General features: G+C 40.9%; 1 protein-coding gene across 7 annotated transcripts in view; it reads left to right on the top strand.

Annotated features, from left to right (window-relative positions):
• The window catches only part of SYTL5 (synaptotagmin like 5), a 408043-nt gene that overhangs the window by 179141 nt on the left and 210968 nt on the right, over positions 1-17934 (top strand). The gene's annotated exons all lie outside the window — the stretch shown is intronic.

Genomic DNA, 17934 nt, shown 5'->3' with positions numbered 1-17934 from the left:
GTGCCCATCAAGCCAAACTAACTTGTGGGAGGGGCTTCTGGAAGCATGGGGTGAAATTTCTTTAGATTACCTCATCAAATTAACTGCTAGAATGCCAAAGGTCTGCAATGCTGTAATTGCTGCAAAGGGAGCATTATTTGACGAAAGCAAAGTTTGAAGGAGAAAATTATTATTTCAAATAAAAATCTTTTTTTTCGAACCTTGTCAATGTCTGGACTAGATTTTCAATTCACTTGGCAACTCATTTGATTAATAAAAGTATGAGTTTTCATGTAAAACACAAAATTGTCTGGGTGACCTCAAAATTTTGAACGGTAGTGTATCTCTGTGATTTAAGGGCATGATAATTCAAAGGTGGAAAATTTGCAAAAGTTTCAAAATTTTTGCCAAATTTCTGTTTTTTCACAAATAAATGCATGTCATATCAAAGAAATTTTACCACTATCATGAAGTACAATATGTCATGAGAAAACGATGTCAGAATCACCGGGATCCATGGAAGCGTTCCAGAGTTATTACCTCATAAATGGACAGTGGTCAGAATTGTAAAAATTGGCCCGGTCATTAACATGCAAACCACCCTTGGGGGTAAAGGGGTTAATGCAGGTAACAAGTTAATTAGGAGCATCTAACTGGTCTGTAGGAGCCAGAACTCTTAATGGTTGGTAGGGGATCAAATACTTATTTCTCATTGCAAAATGCAAGTGTATATAATTTATACAATGTGATTTTCTAGATTTTAGTTTTGATATTCTATCTCTCAATGTTAAAATTAACCTACCCTAAACCCATTCCCGACCTGTGACACAGCATATGCGTCATGAAAGTCGGTGCCAATCCGACCTGTGACGCATATGCTGTGTCACAGAATGATCGCGTTCCTGCAGTTCGGGTGAAAGGGTTAACTCAAATTTCACCCGACCTGCAGGGACAGGGAGAGTGGTACTTCAGCCCAGGGGGGTGGCTTTGCCCCCATGTGGCTACGATGCCTCTGATTCACTGTTGAAAGTGAAACAGCCAATCAGAGCAATGTGTAATATTTCACCTATGAAACTTGGTGAAATATTACAATCCAGCTATGGGCGATGCTGCAATATCATCGACCACGGCTGGAGACCCTGATCTGCCGCCGCCACCGACTGACAGTGGTGATCTGCCGCCACCATCAGTCTTTCCTCCCCTCCGTCCTGTCCTCTCCTGCCTTCCTGCCCCATCCTCCCCTCCGCCCCCTGCTGTCCGATCCCACCCCCCATACTTACCGAGTCCCGGTGTCCCTTCCGGTGTCCCTCCGTCTTTTCCTATGGGCGCCGCCATCTTCCAAAATGGCAGGCGCATGCGCAGTGCGCCCGCCGAATCTGCCAGCTGGCAGATTCATTCAAGGTACATTTTGATCACTGTGATAGGTTCTATCACAGTGACCAAAATAAAAAAATAGAAAATAAATCCCCCTTTTTCACCCCTATAGGTAGGGAACATAATAAAATAAAGAAAATATATTTATTTTTATTTTTCCACTAGGGTTAGGGTTAGGGTTAGAATTAGGGTTGGGGTTGGAATTAGGGTCAGGGTTAGAATTAGGGTTAGAAATAGGGTATGTGCACAAGGTGCGGATTTGGCTGCGGATCCGCAGTGGATTGGCCGCTGCGGATTCGTAGCAGTTTTCCATCACGTGTACAGTACCATGTAAACCTATGGAAAACCAAATCCACTGTGCCCATGGTGTGGAAAATACTGCTCAGGATTTTCGGCAGCTTGTCAATTCTTTGTGTGGATTGTGCAGCGTTTTACACCTGTTCCTGTATAGGAATCCGCAGGTGAAATCCACACAAAAAACACTGGAAATCCTGGTAAATTCACATTTTAGTGTGTTTTACCTGCAGGTTTTTCAAAAACGGTGTGGAAAAATCCGCACACAAATCCGCAACGTGGGCACATAGCCTTAGGGTTAGGGTTGGAATTAGGGTTAGGGTTGGAATTAGGGTTAAGATTAGGGTTAGGGGAGTGTTGGGGTTAGGGTTAGGCTTGTGGTTAGGGTTATGGTTAGGATTAGGGTTAGGCACGTGTTGGGGTTAGGGTTGTGGTTAGGGTTGGGATTAGGGTTAGGGGTGAGTTGGGGTTAGAGTTGTGGTTAGGGGTGTGTTGGGGTTAGAGTTGGAATTAGAATTGAGGGGTTTCCACTGTTTAGGCATATCAGGGGGTCTCCAAACGCGACATGGCGCCACCATTGATTCCAGCCAATCTTGCGTTCAAATAGTCAAATAGTGCTCCCTCCCTTCCGAGGCCCGACGTGTGCCCACACAGTGGTTTACCACCCACATATGGGGTACCAGCATACTCAGGACAAACTGGACAACAACTTTTGGGGTCCAATTTCTCCTGTTACTCTTGAGAAAATAAAAAATTGCGGGCTAAAAAATCACTTTTGAGGAAAGAAAAATGATTTTTTATTTTCACGGCTCTGCGTTACAAACTTTCGTGAAGCACTTGGGGGTTCAAAGTGCTCACCACACATCTAGATTTGTTCCTTGGGGGGGTCTAGTTTCCAAAATGGGGTCACTTGTGGGGTGTTTCTACTGTTTAGGCACATCAGGGGCTCTGCAAACGCAACGTGACACCCGTAGACCATTCCATCAAAGTCTGCATTTCAAAACGTCAATACTTCCCTTCCAAGCCCCGATGTGTGCCCAAACAGTGGTTTACCCCCACATATGGGGTATCAGCGTACTCAGGACAAACTGGACAACTTTTGGGGTCCAACTTCTCCTGTTACCCTTGTGAAAATACAAAATTGCGGGCTAAATATCATTTTTTTGAGGAAAAAAAATATTTTTTTGTTTCACAGCTCTGCGTTATTAACTTCTGTGAAGCACTTGGGGGTTCAAAGTGCTCACCACACATCTAGATTAGTTCCTTGGGAGGTCTAGTTTCCAAAATGGGGTCACTTGTGGGGGAGCTCCAATCTTTAGGCACACAGGGGCTCTCCAAACGTGACATGGTGTCCGCTAAAGATTGGAGCCAATTATTCATTCAAAAAGTCAAATGGCGCACCTTCCCTTCCGAGCCCCGTCGTGCTCCCAAACAGTGCTTCCCCCCAACATATGGGGTACCGGCGTACTCAGGAGAAATTGGACAACATTATTGTGGGTCCAGTTTCTCCTTTTACCCTTGGGTAAAAATTGTTGCTAAAAGATCATTTTTGGGAGTAAAAAGTTAAATGTTTATTTTTTCCTTCCATGTTGCTTCTGCTGCTGTGAAACACCTGAGGGTTAATAAACTTCTTGAATGTGGTTTTGAGCACCTTGAGGGGTGCAGTTTTTAGAATTATGTCACTTATTGTATTTTCAGCCATATAGACCCCTCAAACTGACTTCAAATGTGAGGTGGTCCCTAAAAAAAATGGTTTTGTAAATTTTGTTGTAAAAATGAGAAATCGCTGGTCAAATTTTAACCCTTATAACTTCCTAGCAAAAAAAAGTTTTGTTTCCAAAATTGTGCTGATGTAAATTAGACATATGGGAAATGTTACTTATTAACTATTTTGTGTCACATAACTCTCTGGTTTAACAGAATAAAAATTCAAAATTTTAAAATTGCAAAATTTTCAAAATTTTCACCAAATTTCAGTTTTTTTTCACAAATAAACGCAAAAATTATCGACCTACATTTACCACTAACATGAAGCCCAATATGTCACGAAAAAATAATCTCCGAATCGCTAGGATTCATTGAAGCGTTCCTGAGTTATTATCTCATAAAGGGACACTGGTCAGAAAATGGCCAGGTCATTAAGGTCAAAATAGGCTGGGTCATGAAGGGGTTAAAATTATAGACTGTTCATGTCTTTGCCAGTGGGCAAACTTACAAAATCAGCAAATATTTATTTCCCCCACTTTAAGCATTGTACTATGTCTAAATATTTGAAAGCTCTTGAATTTTTCTTACTATGTTCCTAAAGTTCAATATGGAAATAGTTTGGAAATAGGGACACAATTTTTTTTGCCTTTATTCTGTTAGAGTTACAAACTAGGACTCACTACATTTTCTCCATTGTTGTCTATTGATCTTTTCTGCTTATTTTCCTTTTGTTTTGCTTATTTTTCTTTACATCTTTTTGCTGTTTGTTGGTCATTCATCATCATCTAATTATGCTGTATGTGCTTACTTACAATCATTTATTAATGCTAGAAATGTCACCTCCTTTTACTGGTTCACAACTGTAGTAATAAATTACTGACTTGGAACGTGAAGATGACAATTTTACAAATCTAAAAGGAAATTGCATTGTTTTGTTATATTGTATAAGCAAAAGATGAATGATAGCAAAAAAAAACAACAACACATAGTCACATCTTCCATTTACAGTATATTGGTCACACTCCAATCCATAAAGTTACTTCCATAACCCCTTCATGACCGTGGGATTTTTCGTTTTTCCGTGTTCGTTTTTCACTCCCCTTCTTCCCAGAGCCATAACTTTTTTATTTTTCCGTCAATTTGGCCATGTGAGGGCTTATTTTTTCTGCGGGACGAGTTGTACTTTTGAACGACATCATTGGTTTTACCATGTCGTGTACTAGAAAACGGGAAAAAAATTCCAAGTGCGGTGAAATTGCAAAAAAAGTGCAATCCCACACTTGTTTTTTGCTTGGCTTTTTTGCTAGGTTCACTAAATGCTAAAACTGACCTGCCATCATGATTCTCCAGGTCATTACGAGTTCATAGACACCTAACATAACTAGGTTATTTTTTACCTAAGTGGTGAAAAAAATTCCAAACTTTGCTAAAAAAAAAAAAAAAAATTGCGCCATTTTCCGATACTCGTAGCGTCTCCATTTTTCATGATCTGGGGTCGGTTGAGGGCTTATTTTTTGCGTGCCGAGCTGGTGTTTTTAATGATTCCAATTCGGTGCAGATACGTTCTTTTGATCGCCCGTTATTGCATTTTAATGCAATGTCGCGGCGATAAAAAAAACTTAATTCTGGCATTTTGATTTTTTTTCTCGTTACGCCGTTTAGCGATCAGGTTAATGCTTTTTTTTTGTTGATAGATCGGGCGATTCTGAACGTGGCGATACCAAATATGTGTAGATTTGATTTTTTTTTATTGATTTATTTTGATTGGGGCGAAAGGGGGGTGATTTAAACTTTTATATTTTTTTTATTTTTTTCACATTTTTTTAAACTTTTTTTTTTTTTCTTTTGCCATGCTTCAATAGCCTCCATGGGAGGCTAGAAGCAGGCACAGCACGATCGCCTCTGCTACATAGCAGCGATCTACTGTTCGCTGCTATGTAGCAGAAAATCAGGTGTGCTGTGAGCGCCGACCACAGGGTGGTGCTCACAGCTACCGTGGATCAGTAACCATAGAGGTCTCAAGGAAGCATCGCCGACCTCCGATCATGTGACGGGGGTCGGCGATGCGCTCATATCCGTCCGCCCGGCCGGATGCGGTAGTTAAATGCCGCTGTCTGCGTTTGACAGCGGCATTTAACTAGTTAATAGCGGCGGGTGAATCGCGATTTCACCCGCCGCTATTGCGGGCACATGTCAGCTGTTCAAAACAGCTGACATGTCCCGGCTTTGATGCGGGCTCACCGCGGAGCCCTGCATCAAAGCAGGGGAGCTGACATCGGACGTACTATCCCGTCCGATGTCAGTAAGGGGTTAAACACAGCATTTTGGAAAAGATCTAGGGCACACAACAAAGGTGCATGGAAAGACCATTACTGATGGCACAGCATTCTCTTCTGGAGAGGGGCTGGGATTCAGGTTTGTAAATGTTTTTAAATATAGAATATCTATAGCTTTTCGGCTGGTTTGGCAAATAAACCAGGCACCATTGGGGCTAGCGAGGTACCTGACAAGTTGATAAGATTGTTAGAGGCAGAGAAGCATTTGAGGGATTGGGGCACCCTCAGGGGCGGAGGGGTGTCTGGAGGGTGGGAAGACATTTTCAAGGTGATGAGGCTCATTCAGGAACAGAGAAGTCATTGAAACACTGACTGGTGTTGGAAGTTGCTCCTTCTGCAGCTTTTTTCCTCTCGACTACTTACTGCATTGTCATGGTGCATCGTGCTCATCAGAATGACCTGTTGTTTTTTTGGGGGGGATGTAAGAAACCACTGTCATATATTCAGTAAAGTAAAACATTGAACTATGAACATCTCCTTTATCAAGGATACCTTGTGGCAGTTCAGGTTTGCTTTTTCTTACATTGCCCAGCATTGAAAGTTTTTGTTTTAGCAACAGTTGCCCCGGTTGGTGCTATGTAAAAATGTTGTCACATGTCTCATTTTGTCCTGCTAGTCCATAAGTCAAATTTGAAATAACTCGCATACCCTGATTCTTTTCAGGTTTTTCTTCAGGCTTTTTTCCTGTATATACCTGAGTGTTTACCGTGTATGAACTGCTGCTGTCAAAAAGTGTCCATATCCTGATGCCGTACTTTGCTGGCTTACACGGTATATATTGTTTGAATAGAGACCTACCTCGGAATGACACAAGTTACTCATCCACATTTTCACCAGTATTATATAATTTTGGAAGAATATCCATTTATCCCAAACTTCTCTAATAGCGGCTAGTTATTAGAAAATTATGTTAGCAGAGGACAATTTTCCTGCCTGGGCAGAAAGCTGCAAGTTCCAAATGACATTTTTGTTTTTAGACTGAATTGCTTGCATCAGACCAGTCTCGGTATTGTGTCTCATCAGATTCACCTTCAGAATCAGAATTCTTCTAATCCCTTTCATCGCCACTTACCGTATATACTCGAATAAAAGCTGACCCGAGTATAAGCCGAGGCACCTAATTTTGCCATGGAAAACTGGGTAAGCCTATTGACTCTAGTATAAGCTGGGTATGTATTGTCCCCTCATTCCTATCCCAGTATGCGTGGTTCCCCCATCCTGTGCTGGTATGTGTGGCTCCCTCTGTTGTATGCATGGCTCCCCCAGTCCCCTCGTTGTATACATTGCTCCCCCCGTCTAATCTTGTATGCATGGCTCGGCTCCCCCACCCCATCCTTCTATGCATGGCTCCCCCTGTCCCATCCTTGTATGCATGGCTCCCCCGTCCCATCTTATATGCATGGCTCTCCCATCCCATCTTGTATGCATGGCTCCCCGTCCCATCTTGTATGCATGGCTCCCCCATCCCATCTTGCATGCATGGCTCCCCATCCCATCTTGTATGCATGGCTGGGCTGCTCCATTCTCCCCCTTGTATGCATGGCTCGGCATCCTCCCCCATCCTCTCCCATCATACTCACCTTCCTCGTGCCATCACTGAACGTCCCTGCATCTCCATTGTCCCGACGCAGCAGCTTCTTCTTGTGCTGAGCGGTCACCTGGTACCGCTCATTAGGTCATGAATATGCGCTCCACGCCTATGGGAGTGGAGTCACGTGCATATTCATTACCTTAATAAGTGGTACCACCTGACTGCTGAGCACAGGAACAGGAAAGAGTTGCCGGCATCGGGACAGAGATGCAGGGACGGAGATGCAGCGGCGGAGTGTGAAGCTGGCAGCTGCAGCTGTCACTATACTACAGCCGCTGGCTCCCCGCTCCACTCCCCCGCCGGCCTTCTGGACCGTGACTCATGTATAAGCTGAGGGGGGGGGGGCGTTTTCACCATAAAAAAGTGCTGAAAATCTTGGTTTGTACACGAGTATTTACGGTATGTAGTCCTCATCTTCAGACACTTTCTCCACTTGGATATCTTCTTCAGAATCTGAGGTGTTGGCAGGCTTTTACAATTCACCTTCACTCAATGAATGTATTCACCACATTTTTGTCCAAACTTCAAAATAATGGACACTCAGGACAATCAAGGTGAAGAATCAGCCTTGTGGAATAAAATAGCACTATATGAACAAACAACAATAATAATAAAATTGCAAAAACACTAGCCAGTTAAGCAACAATAAGAGCTTATGTACTACAGCGAAACAGACCTGTACTCAAACCCTATCCATCTGCAGTAACTTGGAAATGTATCAAGCGCAAAGAACTGTAGGAACTGGAGAAATCGATAAACAATAGAAGATGCAATAGATATTTTAACTCATTTATGTGACTGAAAATATTGCGAGAGATCTGTTTAACCCCTTTACCCCCGAGGGTGGTTTGCACGTTAATAACAGGGCCAATTTTTACAATTCTGACCACTGTCACTTTATGAGGTAATAACTCTGGAATGTTTCCACGGATCCCGGTGATTTTGAGATTTTTTTGTGACATATTGTACTGCATGATAGTGGTAAAATTTCTTCAGTATGAATGGCGTGTATTTTGTGAGAAAAGTGAAATTTGGGGAACATTTTGAAAATTTGGCAATATTCCAACTTTGAATTTTCATGTCCTTAAATCACAGATATATGTCACACTAAATAGTTAATAAATAACATTTCTCACATGTCTACTTTACATCAGCACAGTTTTGGAGCCAACCTTTTTTGGTTAGGAAGTTGTAAGGGTTAAAAGTTGACCAGAAATTTTTCATTTTTCCAGCAAAATTTACAAAACAATTTTTTTAGGGACCACATCACATTTGAAGTCACTTTGAGGGGTCTATGTCATAGAAGATACCCAAAAGTGACACCATTCTAAAAACTATACCCCTCAAGGTGCTCAAAACCACATTCAAGAAGTTTATTAGCCATTTGGGTGCTTCACAAGAATTAAAAAAAATAAAAAAATATTTAACACCTTTTCACAAAAAATTGAGTTCAGGTCCATTTTTTTTTATTATGACAATTTTGGCAGATTTTCTGAGAACAGTTTGCGGACTCCATATACATTGCCCCTAATTGCTAGAAGTGCAGAATCCCATCTCAAGTGACCCCATTTTGGAAATTATACCCCTTTGGTTACTACAGGTGTAGTGACAATTTTGACTCAATGGGTATTTTCCAGAAACAAGCTGCAATGAATGTTCCCTAGTGAAAATTGCAAACTGCCATAGTGACCAGTACACTGTAGTGACCAGTACATTGCAGTCACCAGTACATTATTCCCAGCCTGTGCCTCTGGAGGCATGCACTCATAAGTTAGGCGAGCTCTTATCGCTTCAGAAATGCCAAACGTGGATACAATATGTGGTTAGGTTACACTGCGTGGTTAATAAGGGAGGATTTGAAGAGTAGAATTTGCTGAATTTCTTTTGGCGGGTGAGGAGCCATTTCGCTTTTCCAGAGCCTTTGTACTACCAGTAACGTGGAAGCCCCCCTATATTTCCGTTAACAGATGACAGACCTGAGTGGGACTTGCTTATTTGTGGATTGAGTTGAAGCTTTTAGTGGGAATATTTTACATAGCATGTATTATCACATTTATCCGACGCTCTACGCTGACCACTTACTTTGGGGTTTCCATCTAAATCTCTGAGTGATGTGATTCACATGAAATCCCCTAGGGATCCATTCACTATAATGAAGCAGCAGAGTTACTCTGGACTCCGTCTGGCCTCTGTTCCGCGGTATCCTTTTCAGAAGTGCACAAAACTGTGGCCGACGGCACTTTTATGCAATCCTAAAAAGACAGACACCACCGGATCACAGATCAGATTGCATCCACAGTGCCTCCATCTGTCTCATTATAGGGAATCTTCCGCCAGAGGTTTTGTCTGAGTCACGTATTGCAGAGATTTACATGGAAACCCAGGTGTTAGCGCTCAGCTCAGAGCGCAGTATAAATGTGCGCTGAGCCTTACTGCGATCTTTGGATGGGAGAATGAAAAAATCAACAGCAGGTGAAGAATTGGTTTAATTTTTTACGCTGTTCCTTGAGCGGTATAAGTGATTAGGTGACTTTATTCTTTGGGTCGGTGCGATCGCAGCGATACCAGATTTATTTCTGTGTAGTGTGAATATAAAAATGGATAATTTGATTCCATATTGAAACATATAGAATGCATTCAGATTATGAGAGAGCAGCATTGCTGGTCATACATTTACAGACAGACAATGGTCATAGTGACACAATCTTGAAAACTTATTGTCTGAAAGCCTTTATCTCACAAACCGTTCTATGTTTCTCTATGTTTGTTGTTTGTTTTTGTAAAACATGAAGGTTAATTTAACCTCTGTCTGTGGTGGACTTATCTAACCCTTGTGGGCTTTTATATTCAGGATTTATTGCCCATCATTTGATGTTTGCCTGGTATGTCTGTTTTATTTCATCTAGAAAGCTGGCCACTGGAGGGGCAGGGTGAAACCAGAGTTACTACATAGTGTAAATCTAATATATAAAGCTGAATGTGTGTGTGTGTGTGTGTATGTATGTGTGTATGTCCGAGATTGGCATCTGAACCTCGAGAGCATCATAGGCTATGTTGTGAGGCGAAATTTTAACCCCACGCGTTCCAATTCACCAAACAATTTTGCCCCTATCCACATAATGGGGAAAAAGTGAAAGGAAAAGTGTTGGAGGCGAATTGACAGCTGCCAGATGTGAAGAAGGGGGACTTAAAGAATGAGAGCGATGGTGCCAGAGTATATACCGTACAGTTGCTAAGGTGGGGCCCCGACATGGGATACTCACCACACACGGGGATATGAACACACACACACAATGCGTCACACACTACCACGTGCTTGAACACATATACCACCCTCAGCACACATTTCACCAGACATACACCAACCTCGCCACATAAAAGTCAAAACACAAAAGTCGCCACTCAAAGCTCACCATGCGCAAAATTCACCACATTCAAAACTCGCCACATGCAAAACTAGGCTCACGCAAAACTCGCCAAACGTGCAAAACTCACCTCATGGAAAACTCGCCACAGGCAAAACTTGCACACACGGAAAAATTGCCACATGCAAAAGTTGCCTCACACAAAACTTACGCATACTCAAAACACACCACACATAAAACTCACCATGCGCATAACTCGCCATGCGCAACACTTGCTGCACATAACTTACTACATTAACCTGTCACATGCAACTTGACACACAAAAAGTTGCTACACGCATGTCGCCACACAAAACTCATCTCACAAAAGTCGCTACATGCATGTCGCCACACGCAACTCAACACACACAACTTGATACATGAAACTCGCCCTAAAACACACACAAGTCTGGTATTATCGTTCAAAAATAAAAATCTGATTAATAAGCAGACAAACTACAAGAGCAACAAATGTACCATATAGGAAATACGGCAGCTGTCAGTCACATGACCTGTCTATTATGTGTATGCGTGAGCTAATATATACTGCCAGGGGGAGGGCTTCCTGTTGGCTGGGGATTTATCAGGCTGCCAATTTAGCTTACAAATACTGAGGTAAAAATACTGACCAAATAACGTGTGAACGAGGTCTAATACAGGAGGAGATGACACACAGATATATACTATATACAGGAGCAGATGACATACAGGTACATACTATATACAGGGGAGATGACTCACAGGTATATACTATATACAGGAACAGATGCCACACAGGTATATACTATATACAGGAGGAGATGACTTACAGGTATATACTATATACAGGAGGAGATGACATACAGGTATATACTATATACAGGAGGAGATGACATACAGGTATATATTACATACAGGAGGAGATGACACAGGTATATACTATATACAGGAGGAGATGACATACAGGTATATACTATATAAAAGAGGAGATGACACATAAGTATATACAGGAGGAGATGACATACAGCGGGTATATACTATATACAGGAGGAGATGACATACAGCGGGTATATACTATATACAGGGGAGATGACATACAGGTATATACTATATATAGGAGGAGATGACATATAGTTATATACTATATACAGAAGAGATGACATACAGGTATATACTATATACAGGAGGAGATGACACATAGGTATATACAATATACAGGAGGAGATGACATACAGCAGGTATATACTATTTACAGGGGAGATGACATACAGGTATATACTATATACAGGGGAGATGACATACAGGTATATACTATATACAGGAGATGACATACAGGTGTATACTATATATAAGGGAGATGACAAACATGTATATACTGAAGGGAAAATTAGAGGTGTGAGGTGAAAATGAGAGGTGTGAGGTGAAAATGAGAGGTGTGAGGTGAAAATTTAAAGGTGTGAGTGCAAAATGAGAGGAGTGAGGGAAAATAGTGGAGTGATCGGAAAATGACAGATGTGAGGTCGAAATGACAAGTTTTAGGGGGAATGAGTGGCTTGAGTGGGGAATTAGAGGAGTGAGTGGGAAAATAAGAGGAGTGAGGAGGAAAATGAGGTGTGAGGGAGAAAATGAGAGATGTGAGGGGGAAAATGAGAGGCGTGATGGGAAAATGAGAGAAGTGAGGTGCTAAATGAGAGGCCTGATGGGAAAATAAGAGAAATGAGGTGCTATATCTAACCACAGATATTTACTATGCCAAGGCAATGCCGGGCTCTTCAGCTAGTCAATATATAAAACCAGAGAAACATGACTAAGAGAGAAGCAGAAACTTGGGTACCTGTACTTGAATGTGTACAGTTTTGTGATACCTGTGTAAGTGGGGATGCCCATGCAGTGTTGTGAATTTTCTAGGGGTTCTCTGTCTTGGTGTTGCGTCTCTGATATTCCAGACGGATGATGTTTAAAAGCTCCTTGGTGATGATGTGAGTATATGTAGTTAATCTTTATACGTATTTAATCTTTATATCTACTTAACCTTTGTATGTTAAATTATAAAAAAGTGTACGCAATCATACTATTCCTTTAATTTTGTACTTTTAAATAAAATTGCGTTCTATCGCAAGCAGTAGCCTTCTTTAAAGCCGTATCTGAACCTTAGTGTTAAAAATTTGGCAATACACTCAGGTTTTTATGTTTGGCTGCTGTCACACACTAAAAGACCCTTTTATTGAAAAAAAAATTTTTTTTCATCACTGTATTTTGAGAGCTATAATTTTTCCTTATTTTGACTCACAGAGTCATGTAATGGCTTGTTTTTTGCGAGACGAGTTGTCATTTTTATTGATACCAATTTCGGGCACATGATTTCGATTTTTGATATGCAGAATGAACAAAAAACAGAAATTCAGGATTTTTTTTTTTTGGTGGGGGGTTATGCCTTTTTGTGTTGGGTATCTTTTTTTATGTTTTCGTGCTTTTACACAGTAAAAACTATTTTATAGACAAAATAATTATTTTTTGCATCGCTTTATTCAGAGAGCTATAACTATAAGGGTATGTGCACACGATGCAGATTTAGTGCAGAATTGGTGCAGAACTGCAGCAGATTTTTCTGCTGCAGAAACGCTGCAGAACTGCACTGTGATTTACAGTACAATGTAAATCAATGGGAAAAAAAAAAAGCTGTGCACATGGTGCAGAAAAATCTGCGCAGAAACGCTGCAGATTTCAAAGAAGTGCACGTCGCTTCTCTTGTGCAGTTCTGCAGCGTTTCTGCTGCAGATTTTTCTGCACCATGTGCACAGCTTTTTTTTTCCCCATTGATTTACATTGTACTGCACAGAAACTGCACAGAAACTGCACAGAAACTGCATAGAAACTGCATAGAATCTGCACAGAAACTGCACAGAAACTGCATAGAATCTGCGCAGAAACTGCATAGAATCTGCATAGAATCTGCATAGAAACTGCACAGAAACTGCATAGAATCTGCAGATGCAGATTTAGTGCAGAAAATTCTGCACCACATTTCCTACGTGTGCACATAGCCTAAGATGACGTTTTCAGTCGTACCATGTTTATTTATATCCGTCTTTTTGATCGCGTTTTATTCCACTTGTTTGGCGGTATGATGATAAAGCATTGTTTTTTTCCTTGTTTTTTATTAATTTTTGTGTGGTGTTCACTAGTGATGAGCGAATATACTCGTAACACGAGATTTCTCGAGCATGCTCGGGGGTCCTCCGAGTATTTTTTAGTGCTCGGAGATTTAGTTTTCCTTGGGAAAAACTATGCCAAAATTATGCCAAAAATGCTACTCTAGTTTCTGCCTGGCGAGGCGCATGGTAAGCTACTCCAAATTAAGTGCACCTCTTAATGAATTTGACGCATCTTATGCCTGCACAACCCTCATTTAGACTGGCGTGCGAAAAAAACAGTCTTAATGAATCAGGCCTTTGTGTAGAAAATGTCAACCTCTTAGTGTGGAGTTATAGGTGACTGATTTACTGCAGATTCATCCTCTCGCTGTGGACATTATAAAATATACAACATGGTCATTTTGTTTTGAAAATGCTGCTGCTTTTAACCACATACATCACTACTTTCAATGAAGCTGGGATGAAATCTACAGTAAATCTGGAGTATAATACTGTCTACCGCAAAATCCACATGTAACACATGCAGAATTGACTGCAGATTTGCCCCAGATCTGCAGAAAGATCCATGGTGGTAGAATTTATTCTGGACCTAGAGTGATCTGTGATTTATAGCATGTGATCTATAAAATGATGTTGCATTTTAATGACACACATCTTAAACCAAGAATTATCTTTTTCATACGCTTCACGTTAATAGTCCTCAGGTGGAAAAAAAAATGAAATTCTGCTTATTCATGCATAAAAAAGAAACAGCTGCCAATTTTCACTAAGTAGGTTAAGCAATTTTTCTGCAGGGAAATAAATGCTATCTGAATGTAAATTATTTGTTCTCAAAATGTGTTCACAAAATGTATCCAGCTCAAAATGACCCAGCTTATTATGCTTTTGAACAAAATGCCTTTAACTTTCCTAGTTCTTGATTTAATACATTTTCCTGGAATGAAGCTGTGAGATAAGATGCTGAAATAATATAATTTGCTTCATTTCAGCATGTTGCGAGTTTAATTTATAATTAATTCATGCTCAGTCTGGCAGTCCTCATGTTCCATTTATCTGCACATATGCTCAATTCTTCAGAATCTTAATTTTTCAGTAATATAAATAATAGCAAAGTGCATAGAGATTCACAGTATGCATGTATTTAGTATAGATGTATACATTGTTTTAATAAGTAGTTCTAGGTATATTTAAATTGGCCAACATCTCTAGCACATAGAAGTGGTTTCCCACATCACAAAATCACTAGAGAAATCATTCAATCATAAGACTTTGTGTTAACATGAATTCATATTTGCACATCCCTAAATACTACTAAGCTGCTGTTTTGAATATATATATTCATGCTGAAATTCTAGTCTTCTACATCCCTAATGTACTCTAGAGCAGTTCTTCACCTCCAGTCCTGATTGCCCATCAACAGATCATATCTTCAGGATTTTCACAGCATTACAAAGGTCATAATTCCATCAATTGTGCAATTCTATAGAAAACCTGAAAATATAATCTCTTAGTGAGCCTAGAGGACTGGAGTTGAGGAACAATGTTCTAGTGGACTGATGCCACTGGACTCCTCCTTCTGGTAGTAGCCATTGAAATGTGTAGACGCTTGTCATAGATGTTTAGTTCATATTGAACATCCACACTCTCATACCTCTATAATGATCTTACTACATGAATAACGCAACAAAAATTTTGCCTGACAAGTTTTGTTGAGTGTGTAACCTATTATCTGGTGTCATAAGCTGATCTTTTGAAATTCGAATTTGCTGACTTTGCTGAATGTTCCTTAAATATTCAATTTGTGGCTAATAAACAAAAGGAAATCTCAATACTGGAAAGCTTGTAATTGCTCGGAAAATACACATGGGGAGAGGGGAGAGAGAGAATCTTGCTGAGCGTAAGAACTTACACTCTACATGAGAGAGCAAACTCCTGTGATCGTAAGAGCTTACACTCTATGAGAGAGAGGATCCTGCTGATCATAAGAGCTTACATTCTATGAGAAATAGAAAGCGGACCCTGCTGATCATAAGAGCTTACACTCTACGAGAGAGAGAGACCCTGCTGACCATGAGTATTTACACCCTACAGGAGAGGTCCATGCTGACCATAAGAGCTTTTACTCTACATAAAAGGAAGGGAGGATCCCACTGATCATAACAGCTTAGACTCCACAGGAGATAGAGAGGACTCTGTTAATCACGAAAGTTTACACTTTACAGGAGAGGACCTCAATCTCCATAAGGCCATGTGCACACGTTCAGTATTTTTTGCGTTTTTTTATAGCGAAAAAACGCGATAAAAACGCGGAAAAAAAAAACGCGAAAAAAACGCTAACATATGCCTCCCATTATTTTCAGGGTATTCCGCATTTTTTGTGTAAATGTTGCATTATTTTCCGCGAAAAAATCGCACCGCGGAAAAAAAAGCAACATGTTCATTAAATTTGCGGAATTGCGGGGATTCCGCACACCTAGGCATGCATTGATCTGCTTACTTTCCGCATGTGGCTGTGCCCACCATGCGGGAAGTAAGCAGATTATGTGTGGTTGGTACCCAGGGTGGAGGAGAGGAGACTCTCCTACACAGACTGGGCACCATATAATTGGTCAAAAAAAAAGAATTAAAATAAAAAATAGTCATATACTCACCTTTGATGGCTCCCGCAGTGTTCCCGCCTCTCAGCGCTGCATGCTCTCTCTTCCGTTCCTATAGATGCTCTGTGTGAAGGACCTGCGATGACATCGCTGTCTTGTGATTGGTCGCATGACCGCTCATGTGACCGCTCATGTGACCGCTCATGTGACCGCGACGTCATCGAAGGTCCTACACACACACACCATCTATAGGAACGGACGCCGCTGAGGAGATCGGCTGTCTGCAGAGGGTGAGTATAACCATTTTTTAATTTTTTTAATTATTTTTAACATGATATCTTTTTACTATTGATGCTGCATAAGCAGCATCTATAGTAAAAAGTTGGTCACACTTGTCAAACAGTATGTTTGACAAGTGCGACCAACCTGTCAGTCAGTTTTCCAAGCGATGCTACAGATCGCTTGGAAAACTTTAGCATTCTGCAAGCTAATTACGCTTGCAAAATGCTAAAAAACCCCGAAAAAAACGGGAAAAAAACGCAAAAAAAAAAAAGCGGATTTCTTGCAGAAAATTTCCAGTTTTCTTCAGGAAATTTCTGCAAGAAATCCTGACGTGTGCACATACCCTTAAGAGTTTACACCCTGTGAGAGAGAGAAACCTACTGATCATAATAACTTCCACTCTACAGGAGAGAGATGGCCCAGCTGATCATGAGCATTTACACTCTATAGGAAAAGAGAGAGGACTCTGATTATCATAAGAGGTTACACTATTCTGGAAAGAGAGACATGAGATGCTGATCATATGAGCTTAAACACTACAGAAGAGCGAGTCCCGCTGACATAGGAGCTTACCATTTATAGGAGAGAGAAAGAGCACCTTGGTGACCATAAGAGCTTAGACTCTAAAGGAGAGAGAAGACACTTCTGACCACAAAAACTGACACTCTGTGAGAGAGCGCAAGAGAGAAAGAGAGAGAGAGGACCCCTCTGATCATAAGAGCTTACACTATACAGAACAGAAAGAGAGAGAGGGACCAGTTGGCCGTAAGAGTTTTCACATTACAGAAGAGAGAGATGACACTGCTGACCATAAGAGCTTAAACACTGCAGAAGAGAGAGCCCTGCAGACCATAAGAGCTTACACTTTATAAGAGATAGAGGACCTTGCTGACAATAACAGCTTACTCTCTACAGAGGAAAGAGACTTACATAATGACTCTGGAGATGAAAAACAACTCTGCTGTATAAATTGTGCTCTACTGGGAACTGCTGATCTGTGTTGGCCCAGGTACTGACCACCACTGTACAAAGTATGATAACCTGTAAGATGTCATAACTGCATGGCATTATAGGGAGTTCAACCCTGCTATGCTAAAATACATTATCCTGTTGCTTGATGCCTGAACAGTGTGATAAATAGTACCGGGCAATTTTCTTTTTTTATGATGCGCAAATCGATTCCCAAAATGTTGTGAATTCACATGAAAATTTCAGGAAATTCGACTCAAACTTAGT

This window comes from Ranitomeya variabilis, chromosome 3 (genome assembly GCF_051348905.1).
Source record: "Ranitomeya variabilis isolate aRanVar5 chromosome 3, aRanVar5.hap1, whole genome shotgun sequence".
Classification (NCBI taxonomy): Eukaryota; Metazoa; Chordata; class Amphibia; order Anura; family Dendrobatidae; genus Ranitomeya; species Ranitomeya variabilis.
The sequence above is the reverse complement of the archived record's forward strand: the minus strand, read 5'-3'. Positions and strand labels throughout refer to the sequence as shown.